This window comes from Haliotis rubra, unplaced genomic scaffold, assembly GCF_003918875.1.
Source record: "Haliotis rubra isolate DU_JTF1 unplaced genomic scaffold, ASM391887v1 Scf1385, whole genome shotgun sequence".
Taxonomy (NCBI): Eukaryota; Metazoa; Mollusca; class Gastropoda; order Lepetellida; family Haliotidae; genus Haliotis; species Haliotis rubra.
Window position 1 is genome coordinate 74,717 of NW_025765320.1, and position 15,019 is coordinate 89,735.

The window sequence follows — 15,019 nt, forward strand, 5'->3', positions numbered from 1 at the left end:
GAACGTGAATATAATTCACAGAACATCCTGACAGCTGTCAGAACACATACGCATATGGATAGATGGAGTTTCTTCTAAATCATGTTTCAACATAAAACATCTATTAGCTATACATCCTTCCACAATGATGTCGGACTGACAGGATCCCATTTGTGTAGAAGGATTCCTCGGGTTGGTTTAAATACGTCTTTACTATTTGTATCGACAGACCAGTAAGGCTCCAGTCGAACATTAGAACATCCGTAGGTGGTGGAACAGACTTTGCCTGCTTCGAATGAGGAGTAGACGTTTCAAAAGTGCTTAGACTGGCGTTACTTTTTTCAACCAACCTTTCTTTTCACTGCGGTATTAAACCCAACCGACGAACTCCCTAATTCTGTTTGTCATTGAAAAACCGAATATATCTAAATTCATGGTATACAGAGAGATATGAGTGATAACTGTACTCTGTGAAACTCTCTTGAAATATACATCGCAGCGGGAGACATTGAGACTTGGCTCCTCACATTCAGGGGACATTGAGACTTGGCTTCTCAAATTCAGGGGGCATTAAGACTTCTTTTCTCAAATTCGGGGATATTGAGACTTGGCTTCTCAAATTCGGGGATATTGAGACTTGGCTTCTCAAATTCGGGGGACATTGAGACTTGGTTTCTCAAATTCGGGGGGTCATTCAGACTTGGCTTCTTCAATTCGGGGGACATTGAGACTCGGCTTCTCAAATTTGGGGTCATTCAGACTTGGCTTCTCTAATTCGGGGGACATTGAGACTTGGCTTCTCAAATTCGGGGGACATTGAGACTTGGCTTCTCAAACTCGGGGGACATTGAGACTTGGCTTCTCAAATTTGGGGGACATTGAGACTTGGCTTTTCAAATTCGGGTGACATTGAGACTTGGCTTCTCCATTTCGGGGGACATTCAGACTTGGCTTCTCAAATTCAGGGGACATTCAGACTTGGCTTCACAAATTAGGGGGACATTCAGACTTGGCTTCTCAAAATAGGGGGATATTCAGATTTGGCTTCTCAAATTCTGTGGTCATTGAGACCTGGCTTCTCAAATTCGGGTATCATTGGGACTTTGCTTTTCAAATTCGGGGGACATTGAGACTTGGCTTCCCCAATTCGGGTGACATTGAGCCTTGACTCCTCAAATTTGGGCGACATTGAGACTGGCCTCTCCAATTCGGGGGTCATTGACACTTGGCTTCTTAAATTCAGGGGACATTGCGACTTGGGTTCACAAATTCGAATTCACCCGAAACATTAGTTTTGCGGATGCCAAAAACTGGTCCAAAGCTCTGAACATAAAGAAAGCTATGCTTCCATAACCAAAACACAGTCGGAGGCAACAACAAGAGTAACAAAATCATCTGCAAGCTGTCAAACTAATTTGACTTGGGTTACGTCAGAAGCTCCTCTGATTTACTCATCTACAATATCTACTTAAACGCCAGAATCACTTCCCTGTACGTCTGAAATCCAATCAGTAGCATCCTCTGATCATGAGTCATCTTCTCAATCAACCCAAAAATCTTCGGAAATCGTTAAAATCAAAAGTAAAAAGCCAGATTCTTTGAAGGAACTGACTCGCAGAGCCCCAAAGCTGTCAGAAAATGGAATTAAATTGTACAACAAATATGGATCACTTGAGGACATGGACATGTCCGAAAACGTCCGCTCTAGGGCACACAACTTGTCGCCCACCAAACCAGTGCGGGGTAGATCCCCCATATATCCCCCCAAGAGATAGGTTATCAAAATAATATCATACAGTGGAAATGCAGAGGACTATAGACTAATTTCAATGAATTGCAACTATTAGTCCAGGATTTTACACCGTCAGCAATCTGTCTGCAGGAGACATATTTAAAACAGACGGATACTTTTGACCTACGCCATTTCAATGCGTACCATTATTTTTCACCTGCAGGTGATCTGGCCACTGGCGGATCTTGGATCCTTATCAAACAGAACATTATCCATAGCCCTGTTGCACTTACTATTCATCTTCAGGCTGTTGCAGTGCAACTTTGCACGTTGCGTTTACATTATGCTCTCTCTACATATCTCCGTCTTCAACGTTTCAGAAAACTGATCTTCAAGCTCTATATGACCAACTCCCGAAGCCCTGTATTATTATGGGGCACAACCCACTCTGGGGTAGTGCAAATACAAATGCTGAAAACAGGAGGAGTTTTGATTGATTTATGCATATATAATGATGGTTCCAACACATATTTACACCCTGGTACAGGAACCTATTCTGCTCTCGATTTGTCAGTCACAAATTCAGAAACACTAAATGAATTTGAATGGTCAGTCCACGATGACCTCTGTGGAAGTGACCAATTTCCTACTGTACTAAAACCTGTAACTCCATCTGATGTACCTCCATCATCAAGGCGGAATATTAAAAAGGCTTACTGTGCTTTATATGAAACACTGTTTGCTACAAAACTGAAACCTGAACTTTTTATTGACGTTCCTGATGCTATCAACTGTTTCTCTGATGAACTGAATACCATAGCTGATGAGTGTATACCACAGTCCTCTGTATTTCCACATATCTGAAAACCATGGTTCAACAGTGAGTGCAAACAAGATAGGAAGGCAAGGAAAAAAGCAGAACATTATTTCCGTCGCCATCCTATGGTGCATAATTGAAATAAATTTAAAATGTTAAATGCTAAAGCGCGGCGTACCTTTAAACAGAATAAACGCCAATCTCGGCAAAATTATGTATCCAAAATAAATTCTCGAACGCCACTGTCAAAGGTATGGAACATCGTCCAGAAAATTAAAGGTAAATGTCCTATATTTAGTATCCGTCATCTTACACATGGAGATCAATTACTTACCAATAAATCAGATATTGCGAATAAACTCCTCTTCTAATTATGTGCCTAAATTCCAACAATATCAAAAACAACAAGAAAGGAAAACTCAATTCAGATAATGGGGAAGATTATAATGAAACATTTTCTATTCATGAACTCCATACTGCTCTTGAGCAAGCTCACGATACTGCTACAGGTGCTGATAACATGCATCATCAACTCCTGAAGCACTTACCAGAATCGTGTTTAGAGACCATCTTACACATTTTTTAGGATCTCATGGCGCTATAGTAGTACCAATACCTAATCATGGACGTGATCATACGGATCCGTCCAATTATCGACCGATTTCATTAACTAGCCGTGTTTGCAAAACCATGGAACGCATGATAAATAATTGACTTATTGGTACTTGGAAACAAATAACCTTATAACAGATATACAATGTGGTTTCCGTAAAAACAGAAGTACTGTCGATCACCTAGTGCGTTTGGAATCATTTCCTAAAAATGCTCTAAATAATAAACAACACGCTATGTCTATCTTTTTTTATCTTGAAAAAGCATATGACACTACGTGGAATATGGCATTTTAAAAGATTTACATGGCTTCGGATTGCGAGGCCCCTTGCCTCAATTAATAGCTAACTTTTTAATTGACAGACAATTTCAAGTCCGCGTTGGTTCTACCCTGTCTGATCATTACAATCAGGATCAGGGTGTCCCACAAGGCAGTATTTTGTCTGTGACTTTATTTAGTATCAAGATCAACAGTTTATCCAAGGTTTTAAACGATTCAGTGGATGGATCACTTTTTGTGGATGAGTTTAATATTTCTTGTCGCTGTAAAAAATATGCATACTATTGAACGGTAATTGCAGTTGTGTTTAAACAAAATAAATAAATGGTGTCTTGAACACGGCTTTACATTTTCTAAATCCAAAACTAATTGTATACATTTCTGCCGTAAATACAACCGCATAAAAACCCTGAACTATCTCTAAATGGCACACCCATCAAAGTTGTGAAGTTCTTGGATATTAATTTTGACTCACACTTAACGTTTCTACAACATATTAAATCCCTTAAAACTAAATGCCTGAAGGTACTTGACTTGTTGAAAGTCGTTTCCAATTCTAAGTGGGGTGGGGTTCAAGCTACCCTCCTACATCTATATCGATCACTGGTACGTTCCAAACTTGATTATGGTTCCATCGATGATGGTGGAGCCTGCAAAAGCAACCTAAAACTATTAGATTCTGTCCACCACCAAGGCCTAAGACTTTGTCTTGGGTCCTTTAGAACCTTTCCTGTTGATAGTCTCTACGTCGAGGCCGATGAGCCATCTCTTACACAACGCCGTATAAAATTATCCTTGCAGTATGTAACAAAACTATATTCTAATGAGTAGTCAAATCCTGCATTTAACTGTGTTTTTAATCCTCTTTATGAGGATCTATGCAATAGAACGTCTTCTCTTGTTCCGCCTCTTGGACTAAGAGTCAAACCTTGCTTTTCTGCTGCTGGCATTGAGCTAGAACATATCTCTCCTTCCCGTTTGTTTTCTTCTCCTCCTTAGCAATTGGTTAGGCCACACGTTGACCTAACATTAACCACATTTAAAAAGTCAGAAACTAATGAATTACAGTATAAACAAGAGTTTAGTCAGTTAAGAAATAAATACATACAATAATACATACAAATCCTTATTTACAGATGGGTCCAAGGATGGTGTCGCTGTAGCTTGTGCAACTGTCATTTGCCAAAACAATATCTTCAAGATTACCTGATAACAGCTCTGTTTTTACAGCAGAAGCTAACGCAGTATTGACAGCCTTAAAATATATTAATCAACACCCTAAATATAAACAATACATAATCTTTTCCGATTCTCTTTCTTGCCTTCAGGCCATCAAAACCCTTTCTTGCAAACATCCACTTTTAATCGAAATTATTGAATTATACAATGATCTTGCTACTGGCCAATACGACATCGTCTTCTGTTGGTTTCCCAGCCACGTTAGCATTTCTGGGAATACAATGGCCGATCTTGCCGCCAAGGTAGCACTCAACAAATCTGTAACACCACTTTTTATTCCATACTCTGATTATAAAGCTGTCATCAGATCTTATATCCGTGATCTAATGCAGAAGAAGTGGGACATCTAGGTTCATATCAATAAATTACATGAAATAAAACCCTATATTGGTTACACCTACTTGGGTTGTCAGTCCAGATTTGAAGAGGTCATCACACGACGATGTCGTATTGGCCACACAAGATATACTCATGAGTACCTATTGAAAGGTGGGGATCCTCCGTTTTGTATCCCTTGTGATGAAAGAATCACATGTCCTGCTTGACTGTGTTGAATATTCGATAACATGGAATATCTATTTCAAATCACGAACTATGAAGGATATTTTTAGTAATGTCAGTTCTCATTTAATTATTGCATTTTTAAAAGAATTAGATTTGTTAAATGATTTGTAAATAGATAAATGGTATGTTAAACATGGCAGTATATATTTGCAACTGCGATTGTTAGTGGCTGTATCCTCGAAGGGGGTTAAAGTATCGTAAAATTATTGACCTCCTGAGAGGGTATGTAAGTACCAAAACTTTCACAGCTAAGTTTTTGCTTACCCGATTTTTAAACGTAGTATATTTGTTCCTTTAAAATTTGGCTAAACTTTTCCTACAATCGCCAGCGGCTGAAGGGATGGTGTAAATCCAACTGGGGTCCATGCAGGTAGCAAAGGCACTGTAAGACCCCTTGGTCCCTAATATGGTGATCTACCTTCACTTGTTGGCGCTCTATAGCCCATTTTTACATACTATTGTCTAAAAATAATTTTCTACTTTTAAAGATATATGCTAGCTAGTTTTAACTCCATCTGTGATAATCTAGTGGTTTTACTGTCCTTCGATGACTGGGTTTTATATATTATATGTATGTATTATGAATTTAGAACTAGTTTTAGTCAGGATATGGCTGAAATATTGCCGATGTGACTTTAAATTTTAACTCACTCACTCACTCTACCATACATAACACTGTACAGAACATATCATATACATATCGTAAATATTATCTGCTTGCAAGCAATAAGACGTTTGTAGAAGTAGTTCTGAGGAATGGTGACTATTCTCATCAGTGAGCTTCGAATCTATCCAGTCATGAACTTTTTCCTCCAGAATGTCAAGCGGAACACTCCCAAGCTTTAACACCACGTGATGAAAATCCCGGATGTTGTACTTTCGGCCTGGAAAGAAATATAAGTGTAAATAATTGAGTCTGGACCAAACAACCCAATGAGTATCAATCTAGGTATTTGGGAAAGCCTGACCAAAGAATCCCCATACGGCAAGCATCGAAACGGTTCATTAGACATCAGGATGTGCCATAGATGCACCAATGACTATGGTAAAATACTAGTTTACAAAAAGCATCTGTGATAGTCTAGATACTTTCTGCCCGTTGATGGCAGGATTCTATATGTGTATTCATTTTCTAGTCACGATGTGGCCGAAATACTGCAGATGTGACTTTCAATTTTAACTCACTCACTCAGATCATTTTTTGGCACAGGTTTTCCTATGCAGTCGTACCCCGACAGTGTTGATGTTAAAATATGCATACAGGAAAGAAAAACACCCTAACAACTCATATCTTGAATAACTGAACCATAAAGGGCGAACATTTGTGGATTTCAGCTTCTGTTATATGATGAATATACATTTTAGCGAACCGATATGTTTATAAGTACATGTAAAACAAAGTCACTTACAATGGAACACCAGACATATGTCAACAAACTCGACCAGAAATCGGCTATTCCCGAACAAGAATCACATAAGCTTTATCTTGATAACTAACAGGTTAACAATGAACAAATGTTTAACCAAGACACTTGCCACCAGGAAACACCACAGTGAAACGATGCAACTGTAAAACAAAGAACACTTACAATATTACCCTTAGCTCGTGCTCCTGTTGGTCATAGAGCCTCCATTATGCCCAAGCAGGTGATACGTGTGGCCTATTTTGCGCGTGTTGATTAAAAGTGGTTCAATTTCACAATATGGGAATTTCCCAGTGTTTGCTTACATGATCCTGATCGTGTTGCAAGCCACGTATCCGGAAACAAAATGTTTCGACCTCAACCTATAGGAACATCCACTGATACTGACGAAAACAGCAACATACCATGTGTTACAATCAAACCGGCAATATTACAGACATGGAGTTTTGAGAACAAGTTCACATGACTTTTGCTGAAGTCTCCAAGTTTACAGCATTATTTTGTTGTACTGCACTTGTTTATTGGTAAGGGCGCGAGAGACTCGCTCTCCCAGCATTGTTCACCAAGCCAAAAACATCCCCCTTATGATTATGACAAGAATAATTCCTTAGTAAGGACCAACCGTGCCATGCACATGCAGCATGACCTCTGTGCCATATTGATGCCACTATATTTCACCCTATAATGATGTCATAGGACAGAATGCCTTATATACATGAGATTGCTATCATTTTTTACTTCTATAATATGAAACTGAGATCTGAATCTACTAGTGCACATCTTAAGCTGTGGTATACGGGCACGGGATCCTCCTCTACCGAGTGTGTGAGAAAGACGGGAATCAGTATCATGCTTTAGCAGATCCGACGTCTAACTGGAGAGATGAGATGCAGGGTGAAGGTCGTCATCTGGCACAGTGCTGAACTTTCAACTATGGATGCCATCAAAATAACACGAAAAGACGTTGTGATCCAGAAACAGACACCAGAAACTGTCGTATGAACTCGTCAGCTCCACGCTTCAGAATGATTGTAATATCAGACCAAAGGTCTCCAGAACACAGTGCCTCGGTGTGTGGGAATTATTAATTCATAAGTTTTTAAGGACCTCGCCATTAACAACTAATAACAATTTTAAATACATGTAAAATGCGTACACAATCGCAACTCCTTTTGCTTTTGTTCGTTCCACTCACAGGTACTTATGTACGAACGTCGTGTGACTACAAAACAAGCCCCTTGCCCATAAACTGTCGAAACATATCAGTGAAATTGGTCTTAAGAACTGTTTTCTCTGGGGAACCTTTTTAACTTGGAAAACCTTTCCTGTGCAGGGGAGTTGGTTCTCCCACACACGTGGAACCGATCGCTCTTCTTGTGACGCCCTGCCTATTTCGGCAACTCTGCAGGAACCATGCATTGTGTTCCTCTGCAGAAAGAAACAGTCTTCACTTGGAAACCATTCATATACTTATTCGGAGCATGACACGACAGTGCCAAGCTGTGGTTGCAGCAGTTGGTTCGAACGCACTGAGATGTGTTGGACATGCTATCGTGACTTGTTTTGCCTATCACCTTTGGTAGGATGTTTTCCTGTTGACGTTTGATCTAACTGGTTACTGGAAACATGTTTATGTAGGTATTGTGCCGACCATGACAATGAGCCAATGTTCACAAACTTGTCGCATTATTGTTTGTGGCTAATTCAGGACAAATTCTGACGCATTACTGTTTCCTTTTACTATTTAAACTATTTATTTTTTACTATTTTAAATAAATACTATTTCAATAACTTTACATATACATCTTAGTCCAAGTTTTAATCTATGTTTAAAGGGCTCATACAAAAGCTGAAAATACAGGATAATGTTACTGTTATAAAACCGCCTCAAACAGGGACACAAAGTGACATGACGGAGTGCTCAGTTTACAGCAGACAAAGATTCTCTACCATACAAAACACTGATAAACAGGGGTGAGGAGTACACCACTACACCAAACAGTATAAATAGCATGATTAATATTGTCAATCACGATAGTAGGCAGACTGGTCTAGCTACCCGTCCTTAGAGCTCAGGTGCAAAATTACCATGCACGGCAATTCATTTATATGCAAATATATGCACGACGTCTCAGGTCAGAAACGTCAGTTAGTCAAAGTTTGTTCCAATGCGCAAATGCAATTCACGACCAGACGCTTAATGCAGCAAGCAAACAAAGTGTAGTAATGACTTCCAAATAGATACGATGACCTAGATCTGCCTTGAATCACGATGAAAGGAACGTTACTTTATATACCCAGGCGACGTTGTTGCATGGGTGAAGTAAACAGACTTGCCCCCGGAGAGTCATCCGTGAATAGACACATGTACTGTGTGCACTGGGTGTGACTTGCCAGAACCAAAGAATGAATAGGTGACGTTGGCAGTTAAAAAGACGATTTCAAAAGAAGGAACCTGTATGAACACGTCTCCAGACACCATGTTTGCACCTTTATAAATATGTATATAGGTGAGCAAATCTTGTAAGATGGAATTTGTTTAGCTCTCACAAATAGCGAATCCTTAAAATAGTTTATCTTCTTGGATAAAGGGGGAAATTCCGTCCAAGCAGAGCGCTGTTAACATCACAATTTTATTCATGTGACCTCTCAGCGTCAAAAAAAAATTTTCGTCTTATTCACATATTGGGGCTATGAATATTCACATGACCTCTAAAAGTCCAGGGCGTCTCTGAATATTCATGTCACCTGGAAGCTCTTACAAACAGCCAATCTTTACTGTAATGGGACAAAAACATCTATCTTTGACAAAGGGGCAATTTCCGTCCAATTAGAGCCCTGTTAACGTCCTAAATTTATTCATGTGACCTCTCAGCGTCAAAAACATTTCCCTCTTATTCACACATTGGGCTATGGATATTCACGTGACCTCTAAAGGTTCAGGGCGTCTCTGAATATTCATGTTACGTGGTAGTTCAATGTTATGGAAGTGGTTCTACCCAGAGACTCAGCTCATACCTTTGCAAGCCGCCTAAACGATATCCAGGGACTAGTTGAGATAAGTTGAAAACCACTTCAAAACAACACTACGTTATACAGGTAAGCTGGATTGGCTGCCTTTTTGTACCTTGTTTGTGTATAATCACTGATATTGCATAAGATTTTAAAATGTATGTAAATTGTATAGAAAAATATGCATTTTATTCATTCATCTTAAAACATATACAGGGGCGGTGTGGTAGTATAAGCGTTCTATCTTCACGCCGGTGGCCGGGTTCTATTCCCCACATGGGTACAATGTGTGAAGCCCATTTCTGGTGTCCCCGCCGTGATATTGCAAAAAGCGTTGTAAAATTCAGCCTACCCACTCAATCATTAAATCATTTACATCTGAAAACATGTAAAGATTGTTGCCAGGTGTTATTTGTGTTTCACTAACATTTACTTGGTAGTAGTTGTCGTAGGTCTCAAACAATTCAATTCAAACGAAACATACACGAGAATATATTTGTTTTCTCGGCATCTAAGTTAGGTCTTCGTTTGTGTTTTTTTTAAATATACATAATTTTTTAAAAAAACTTATGTCAACTACAATTACTTAGCCTGTAGTCACATGTGAGTTTGCCCCAAAACATTATGCTTCCAAACGTAATTTGGTTAGACATAAGCAAACGTGTGTACCTTTAACGCGAATGTGAATTTTGCTTAAATGCTTAGCTAAATTAATGTGGTGGGCTCCCTGTGTGGTCGTTCTGAAAGACGAAACATCCACCCACACGACTTGCAAGCGGGACAACAAGCGCTGTAAGTAGGTTGTCCCGATAGTACTGTCAAGTGACTCTTACTAGCACAACATCGTAGTGAGATCTGCTACACACCATAACCAACCGACAACAAATCTGTCATAAGGCTTAAGGCTAAGATTGGCTGGGTGTTATTTATAGTCTGATCACGGTAGTAGGGAGACTGGTCTAGCTACCTTCCTTAGAGCTCGGGAGCAAGATTAACATGCACAGCAATTCATTTATATGCAAATATATGCACGATGTCACAGGCCAGAAACGTCAGTTAGTCAAAGTTTGTTCCAATGCGCCAATGCAATTCACGACCCGACACTTAATGAAGCAAACAAAGTGTAGTAATGACTTCCAGATATAGATACGATGACCTAGATCTGTCTTGAATCGCTATGAAAGGAACGTTACTTTATAAACCCAGACGACGTTGTTGCATGGGTGAAGTAAACAGGCTTGACCTTAAGAGTCATCCGTGAATAGACACATGTACTGTGTGCACTGGGTGTGACTTGCCAGAACCATAGAGTGAATAGGTGACGTTGGCAGTACAAAAAGGAATTCAAAAGAAGGAACCTGTATGAACCATATTTGTGAAGACGGGCTTTGTTTAGCTCTTACAAACAGCCAATCTTTACTGTAATGGGACAAAAACATCTATCTTTGACAAAGGGGCAATTTCCGTCCAATTAGAGCCCTGTTAACGTCCTAAATTTATTCATGTGACCTCTAAGCGTCAAAAACATTTCCCTCTTATTCACACATTGGGCTATGGATATTCACGTGACCTCTAAAGGTTCAGGGCGTCTCTGAAGATTCATGTTACGTGGTAGTTCAATGTTATGGAAGTGGTTCTACCCAGAGACTTAGCCCACACCTTTGCGAGCCGCCTAAACGATATCCAGGAACAAGTTGAGATAAGTTGAAAACCTCTTCAAAACAACACTACGTTATTCAGGTAAACTGGATTGGCTGCCTTTTGTACCTTGTTTGTGTATAATCACTGATATTGCATAAGATTTAAAAATGTATGTAAATTGTATCTAAAACATATGCATCTTATTCATTCATCTTAAACATTTACAGGGGCGTTAGTATAAGCGTTCATTCTTCACGCCGGTGTCCGGGTTCGATTCCCCACATGAGTACAATGTGTGAAACCTATTTCTGGTGTCCCCCGCCGTGATATTGCTGGAATATTGCATAAAGCGTTGTAGAGATCAACCTACTCACTCAATTATTAAGTTATTTACATCTGAAAACATGCAAAGATTGTTGCCATGTGTTGTTTGTGTTTCAATAACATTTACTTCATAGTAGTTGTCGTAGGTCTCAAACATTTCAATTCAAATGAAATATACACGAGCATTTATTTTGTTCTTTCAGCATCTAAGTTAGGTGGGGCGGCGGGGTAGCCTAGTGGTTAAAGCGTTCGCTCGTCACGCTGAAGACCCGGGTTCGATTCCCCACATGGGCACAATGTGTTAAGCCCATTTCTGGTGTCCCCCGCCGTGATATTGCTGGAATATTGCTAAAAGCGGCGAAAACTAGACTCACTCAGTCAGTCAGTCTAAGTTAGGTCTTCGTTTGTGTGTTTTGTTAAATATACATATATTTTCAAACCAAATTATGTTAACTCTAATTACTTATCCATTAGTCACATGTGAGTTTGCCAAAAACATTATGCTTTTAAACGTAATTTGGTTACAATAGGATAAACTCATTATTTGGTGACTGATTTAATGCTGTCATAGATATATACCCACGTGACAACATGAGTATAACCAAAATGAACAAAACATATAAACAGCAACCCAAGTGGTTTGACAGTGAAAGTCAGCACTTAAGAGATATAAATATAATCTTTTAAATAAATTCAGGAAAACAGACAACAGTGTACATTTCAAAACATATCTTGATGCCAAGAGAGAATTCCAAAGAGTTTGTCACGACAAAAAGACAAAATATGATGAAATGTTACTCGCTGATATTATTGATGCTGCTAAAGATGAACAATTTACTAGATTTTAAAAAAGTATTAAGTGTTTCTGTCAAATTACTCTTGATGAGAAACAGGATATTACACCACAAGCATGGTATGAATACTTTAAACAACTTCTTAATCCAGATGTAAACTTTAGTAATGATTTTAATGATCATGAAAGCTTTCTCTCAAATCACAATATAGAGGTGTGTGAACATTGTAGTGTGAGTGATACAGAAATGCGACCACAATTACAGACAAGGAAATTCTACGGGCGATAACACATTTAAAAAATGGCAAGGAGCCAGGGGAATATGGCATTCCCGCAGAAGCATTAAAAGAAATATGTAACACTATTCTACCCCTATGGAGCAAGTTATTTAATGGAATTCTTGAAACAGGATCCTTTCCATCACCGTGGACTTTATGGTTAGTATTACCTCTTTATAAGTCAGGGCCAAAGCTGATTCAGGAAACTATAGAGGAATTGTAATACTTGATGTAATCAGCAAAGTCTTTTTAACGATTATAAATGACAGAATTAGGTATTGGATGGATACACAAGATGTCATTTCTGAATCCCAGAAAAGGTTATACCACTAGCGACCAAGCTTTTATCCTACATTCAGTAACTCATAAGTATAAAAGAATGAAATGGGGCACATTTTACGGTATCTTTGTCGACTTTCAAAAAGCATTCGACTCTGTACACAGGAATTGATGTGTTTGTTATTACAAAGAGGTATTCATGTAAAGATGCATAATTTACTGAAGAGTATTTACCAGAATGTAAAAGCATCTGAACGATACAATAATTTGACAATGACTGCTGTATTTAACACATCATGTGGAGTGCGACAGGAGTGCACATTGTTCCCAGCACTTTATATGATATATATTGATGAACTTGCAAATGATATCTGATACCAGTTGCATATTCACTGATAAATCTCTACAAGCTTTATCTATACTGCTATTTGCAGATGATGTTGCAATATCTGCATATACTGTTTTATAAAAGGAAATGGGGATTAGTAATAAATTCTAAGAAAACGAAAGTTGTAGTTTTCACAAATGGTAGAACCCTATCTCAACATGAAAAATGGTTCATTAAGGACGAAGACTTAGAAGTAACGTCTACTTGCGGGCGATATCCGTTATCTTTGTACGCCAATGTTGGATTAATTACATTTTGGATCAGGCTTCTTCGCCAACCACCGTAGGGAAATACCAGGAAGTGAAATATTAAAAACATTTGACCAATATGGCGACGAAAACTGGGTTTCGAAAGTAGGGAAACTGCTTTGCAAATATGGTTTTGGCTATATATGGATAGCTCAGAATATTAAAAAGATAAAACCTACTTTCTAGAAATGTTTCAGCACCGATGTAAAGATGTATATTTCCAAGAGTGGAGCAATGAATTATCCATATAAAACTGTCTAATATCCTGAGAAATATTTCTCAATCAATAATTCCAGTTTACGGAGATGCCTAACAATGCTGCGTTGTAATATGCATGGTTTCAATATGAATTCCTATAGATATTATAAAAAACAGACACATCTTGTTCATATTATAAAACACAGATAGAAGATGAACTTCATGTTATTCTGGTATGCCTAGCGTATAACGATTTGCGCATCAAATATATTCCAGAATATTATTATTACCACCCAAATATGTATAAACTGATCTATTTGTTCACCAATTCAAATGAATTTTGTTTGTGGCGCAGTATGTATGTTCACTCATACTTTTACACATGTTGTACTGTTGGCCTCATGGCCATCTATACGGAATAAATGATGATGATGATGATGATGATGATGATGATGATGATGATGATGATGGTGGTTATTTGGTTAGACATAAGCAAACATGTGTACATTTGACGTGAATGTGAATTTTGCTTAAATTCTTAGTCAATGTGGTGGGCTGCCTGTGACTTTGATGCACACGTCAACCTATCATGTCCCAGAAATGTTCAATTGCGTACAGATCTGGTCTCGTTGCGGCCCTGGTATTCTTTGGATGGTGTGATGCTGGGGTGAGCATTAACTATTTGTGTTCAGTAAGCACGTGTGTTGTCGTCTGTAAAGACAAAGGGACAACAAGCGCTGTAAGCAGGTTGTCCCGATAGTACTGTCAAGTGACTCTTACTTGCACAACATCCCAGTGAGATTTGCTACACATCATAACCGATCGACAACAAATCTGCCATGAGGCTTAAGACTGACATTGCCTGGTTGTCATTTCAACGTTGCCAGACATGTCCTACCTATAATGGACATCCAAACCGATCGGTACAAACCTCTAGACATGACACGTGAACAGCGACTATTACCCTGTTTCGACATTGTGTATGCAACTGCATGTGTTGGCAACGACACAATTTCTAAAGAACGGCACTTCTACCCGGCCGTCGCGTATGTTATGAGCTGCAGGTGGACGATTTCTAATAGTCTGATCAATCAGATCCTGGTGTCTTGTTGTTCACCTTAGGAGCACTAACTAGTGTCGATCGTGTCGACCTTTTGTTTGCTTCTATCCGTTCTATAACCTGCAAATCACGAACTTTGAAACACTTAAAG

General features: G+C 38.9%; 1 protein-coding gene across 4 annotated transcripts in view; it reads left to right on the forward strand.

The window, feature by feature from the left end:
• Window positions 1-9,634: 9,634 nt before the first annotated feature.
• Window positions 9,635-15,019, forward strand: part of LOC124268496 (serine/threonine-protein phosphatase 6 regulatory ankyrin repeat subunit A-like) — a 60,600-nt gene continuing 55,215 nt past the window's right edge. For 2 of the 4 annotated variants that reach the window (XR_006896292.1, XR_006896291.1), the window contains exon 1: window positions 11,228-11,399. The gene's annotated coding sequence lies outside the window, so the exon portion shown is untranslated. Of the gene's footprint in view, window positions 9,747-11,227; window positions 11,400-15,019 lie in introns of those variants that run through there. The other 2 variants (XM_046703476.1, XM_046703475.1) reach the window with 2 other exon arrangements.